The sequence below is a fragment of the Aotus nancymaae genome, unplaced genomic scaffold (assembly GCF_030222135.1).
Source record: "Aotus nancymaae isolate 86718 unplaced genomic scaffold, 86718_ANA_hifiasm-v0.15.2.pri h1tg000041l, whole genome shotgun sequence".
Taxonomy (NCBI): Eukaryota; Metazoa; Chordata; class Mammalia; order Primates; family Aotidae; genus Aotus; species Aotus nancymaae.
Genome location: NW_026988455.1, coordinates 33837811 through 33843160, shown reverse-complemented (window position 1 = coordinate 33843160; position 5350 = coordinate 33837811). Strand labels below are relative to the sequence as shown.

The 5350-nt window shown below is 43.3% G+C and overlaps 1 pseudogene; it reads left to right on the top strand.

Moving 5' to 3' along the window:
* Window positions 1-1111: 1111 nt before the first annotated feature.
* LOC105725234 (actin, cytoplasmic 2-like) lies at window positions 1112-5135 on the top strand (annotated as a pseudogene).
* The last annotated feature ends 215 nt before the right edge of the window (window positions 5136-5350 follow it).

Here is a 5350-nt window from a genome sequence, read left to right as displayed (position 1 = left end):
ATTATGTATATTGTGTGTTCTGTGTGTCTGTGGAGAGAGAGATGGAAAGAATGGTAGAATAAATGTTCTAAAATAATATTTGGGAACTTGATTGAGGACTACAATCAAGACTGAGAGATCTTTGTGTTGCTTCTGCATCTTTTCCATAAATTTAAAGTCATTTCAAAATAAAAAATTAAGAAAAAAGCTTCATTTTCAGTACCCTTCAATAAAAGAGCAGGAAGCCCTCTTTTTTAAAAACAACAAATATGTGTGTGTACACATACAAATACAAGAAGCAATGGCCCAGAGTCCACAAAAAATAATTCAAGGTTTATTAAACTATCAAAATATAACAAGGAAAAATAGTTGTCTATTTCACCCAGTTCTGTCTCCCAGAAGATGAATCTCAAAATTTGGGCTCCAAATTTCTGTCCACTTTTCTCTATTTCAATGTGTTGATTTCCAGTTTCTCAGAGAATTATTTTGGCAGATTGTACTTTTTCTAATATTTCTCAGTGAGGCTACCATCCAAATATTCTGCCTAAAGTTTTATAAATGTTCTCAATATAACCACATATCATATCTCTCCCATGTAGAAAAACAAGAGAGAGTTTTAAAATTCGTAGACAATACCAAGTATTCTAATTTGAGGAACTGTACCTGAAAACTAACTTTTTCTCCCCCTAGTGTTTGGATGTAAAGCACGGGGACTTGGATAGTAGGCAGGGAAGACAAATATTATCAGAGGTGTTTCTTTCCAGGATGGGGGTTTTGTAAAACAATAAATTTCATCTTTTCTGTATGATTTTCTTTAATTCTAGATAGTGACTTTCATGATTAAAGTTTAAGACTACCTTTTAGGTAGGATATTTTTTCGAAAGAAAATCTTGGTCTCAATATTTGAGTGATAAACTACAATAAGCAATTCTCTGTGTCACACTCTTTTAACTTTTAAAATTTTAAATCAATTAACAATTGTGTCTTAGGAATTATATTAGTCAGGGTTCTCCAGAGGGACAAAACCAATAGGATATATATGTGTGTGTTTGTGTATATATATATACACATATATATGTAAAGGGGAGTTTATTAGGGAGAATTGACTCAAACGATTACAAGGCAAAGTCTCATGACGGCCATCTGCAAGCTAGGAAAACAGAAGCTAGTATCCTGGCTCAGTCTAAGTCCAAAAGCCTCAAAACCAGGGAAGCCAATGGTGCAGCCCATAGTCTGTGGCTCAAGGACTGAGAGCCCCCAGGTGACCACTGGTCCAAGTCCCAGAGTCCAAAGGCTGAAAAATGTGGAGTCTGATGTCCAAGGGCAAGAGAGGAAGCAAGTTTCCCGCAGAGCATGGGAAGTGAGAGCTAGCCAGAGAAGACACAGCAAGCTGCTTATCCCTTTCTTCCACCTGCTTTGTTCTTGCCATGATGGCACCCAAGTGGATGGTGCGCACTCACGTTTAGGGTGGGTCTTCCTCCCCGGTCCACAGACTCCATGTCAATCTCCTCTGGCAACATCCTCATGGACACACCCAGAAACAATATTTCACCAGTCATCTAGGCATCCCTCAACCCAGCCAAGTTGACACCTAATATTAACTATCACAAAAGTTATAAACTTCTCCCCTAAAAGAAACTAAATGCTGTGTTTGCCATATTGGGAAGACAAAATAATTGAGTTTTGGTAGAAATCTAGTGTTACAGAAGTCCCAGCTAGATTCGAAATGGTGATGATGGGATAATGATGACAATAGCAGTGGAGTGTGGTGCTGAGTGTGGGGATGATTATAAAGAAGAAGGAAGAGGGAATTTGAATGATAATGTTAATGATTATATGTACTAACATTTGAGAATCTATTTAGGTCCTGTTTTAAGTGTTCCACATACCCTTAGCATATTTAATCATTAAATAACTCCATGAAGGATATATTATCATTATGCGCATTTTGGAAGTAAAAAAAAAAAATGAGTTCCAAAGAGATCAGATAAATGGCCAAAGGTCACAGAATGAACAAAAGGTAGAACCAAGCTCCAAATCCAGGTCAATATGTTTCCCTCACAGTAGCATGTTGAATTAGGACTTGCCCTTCTTCTTCCTGGCCTCTCTGCCAACACACATCAACTATATTCCCTGAATTTTCTCAGAACATAGAAGTTGAATGGAAAATAATCTTAATCCTGCCCACTGTTGTATTTCACAGATACAGACACATATGCCTGACATATACAGGGGGACTACGGAAACATCATTACAGATGGCAACCAAGAAGACTGTGTGTTAGAGAAGACAGAAATTCATAAGTGAGGACAGCCTTGGTAACTGCTTGAAGGGAGCAAGAACAGTGGTTCACGATACACAGCAGACGCTACTAGAATCCACCCTAACCTAGAGAAAGTGTTTCTCTGCCCTGGGAAGATGAAAACTAATTGCAAATCTGAAAGAAAAACAACCCAAGTTTCCCGCAACTCTGCTGAGTGGTCCTCTCCCTCTCCCACTGGCACCGAATGGGGGATGTAAGAGGGAGAAGGCACTACCAGGAACCCTGTGAGAAAAGCACTCACCCCAATCACGTTCAAGGTAGAGAAGGTCAGCACAACTGCCTGGGAAGCAGGAAAACCTAGGAAACACCATTCCAAACATGGGCCTTGAGAAAGAATTTATGACTAAGTCCCCAAAAGCAATGGCAACAAAAGCAAAAATTGACAAGTAGGACCTAATTAAACCAAAAACCTTCTGCTCAGCTCAACGGGCTAACAGAGATTCTATAAAATACAAGAAAATATTCACAAGCTGCATCTGACAAAGGTCTAATATCCAGATTCTATAAGGAACTTAAACCATTGAACAAGGGAAAAACAAATAATCCCCCCAAAAATTGGTAAAAGACATGAACAGACACTTATCAAAAGAAGACATACAAGGGACTGAGAAACATGAAAAAATGCTCATCATCACTAATCATCAGAGAAATGCAGATAAAAATCATAATGAGATAGCATCCCACACCAGTTAGAATGGCTATCACTAAAGAGCAAAAAAAAAAAGAAAGAAAGAAAAATGACAGATGTTGGTGAGGTTGGGGAGAAAATAGAACATGTAGATAGTGTTGGTGGGAATGTGACTTTGTTCAGACACTATGGGAAACAGAATGGAGGTTTCTCAGAGAACATCAAACAGGACTACCATTCAACCCAGCAATTCCACTACTGGGAATATATCCAAAAGAAAACAAATCATTCTTCCAAAAAGACATATGACCTCACGTTTATCTCAGTGGAACTCACAATAACAAAGTCACGGAATCAACCTAGATGCCCGTCAGTGGTGGAGTGAATAAAGTGTATGTGGTACATGTGCACTATGGAACACTATACAGCCATAAAAAGAAATAGAAATCATATCTTTTGCAGCAGCATGAATGCAGCTAGAGGCCTTTATCCTAAGCAAATTAATGCAGGAACAGAAAACTAAATATTGCCTGCTCTCACTTATCAGTGGGAGCTAAACATCAGGGTCTCATGGACATAGAGAAGGCAGCAAATAGACACTGGGGACTACTAGCGGGTGACAGATGGAGGGTGGGCAAGAGTTTAAAAAATAACTATTGGATACTATGCATGGTACCTGGGTGTTGAGATTATTTGTACCCCAAACCTCAGCATCACGCGTGCTGCACATGTGCCTCCCAAATCTAACATAAAAAGATAAAAACACCACCAAACCATAAAAACCATCCCAGTCCTTCCCTTTGTTTTCTGGAACACTCCTTCATTTTGTATTGGAGGCTATAGTCTCTCTTTCCACCAAACTCCTTGTTCAGAAAACTTTTGTTCATAGGAGAGGAATGTGTAGTGACTGACAGCAAGGAGACAAAAGGTATTTTAGAGGAAAAAAAAGCTTATTTAATGAACTCCATAGGTCAGTTAGTCCAGAAGACTCGCTCAGTTGCCGCTTCCAGCTCGCGTACAGTGTTCTGTCGCCGCTCCGCTGCCCTACTCCTCCGCCGGTCGCAATGGAAGAAGAAATTGCTGCACTCATCATCGACAGCGGTTCCGGCATGTGCAAAGCTGGCTTTGCTGGGGATGACACCCCCCGAGCCGTGTTTCCCTCCATTGTCGGGCACCCTCAGCACCAGGGCATGATGATCGGCATGGGCCAGAAGGACTCCTATGTGGGCGACGAGACCCAGAGCAAGCGCGGCATCCTGACCCTGATGTACCCCATCGAGCACGGCATCGTCACCAACTGGGATGACATGGAGAAAATCTCGCACCACACTTTCTACAGCAAGCTGCGTGTGGCCCCGGAGGAGCACCCCGTGCTGCTGACCGAGGCCCCCCTTAACCCCAAGGCCAACAGGGAGAAGATGACGCAGCTCACGTTTGAGACTTTCAACACCCGGCCATGTATGTGGCTATCCAGGCTGTGCTGTCTCTCTATGCCTCTGGGCACACCACTGGCATTGTCATGGACTTTGGAGACAGGGTCACCCACATGGTGCCCATTTACGAGGGCTATGCCCTTCCCCACGCTATCCTGCATCTGGACCTGGCTGGCCGGGACCTGACCGACTACCTCATGAAGATCCTCACTGAGCGTGGCTACAGCTTCACCACTACGGCTGAGCGGGAGATCCTGCGCGACATCAAGGAGAAGCTGTGCTATGTCGCCCTGGACTTCGAGCAGGAGATGGCCACCGCCACATCCTCCTCGTCTCTGGAGAAGAGCTATGAGCTATCCGACAGCCAGGACATCACCATTGGTAATGAGCAGTTCCGGTGTCCGGAGGCGCTATTCCAGCCTTCCTTTCTTGGCATGGAATCTTGTGGCATCCACGAGACCACCTTCAACTCCATCATGAAGTGTGACATGACGTGGACATCCGTAAAGACCTGTACGCCAACACTGTGCTGTCTCGTGGCACCACCATGTACCCAGGCGTCGCCGACAGGATGCAGAAGGAGATCACTGCCCTGGCACCCAGCACCATGAAGATCAAGATCATCGCACCCCCAGAGCGTAAGTACTCCGTGTGGATCGGCGGCTCCATCCTGGCCTCGCTGTTCACCTTCCAGCAGATGTGGATCAGCAAACAGGAGTACAGTGAGTCGGGCCCCTCCATGGTCCACTGCAAATGCTTCTTAACCAACTGAGAGCAGATGCACAGCATTTGCTGCATGGGTTAATTTGGAAGTATAAATTTGCCCCTGGCAAATGCATACACCTCATGCTAGCCTCATGAAACTGGACTAAGCCTTCAAAAAGAAATTGTCCTTGAAGCTTGTATCTGATATCAGCACTGGAGTGTAGAACTTGTTGCTGATTTTGACCTTGTATTCAAGTTAACTGTTCCCCTTGGTATTTGTTT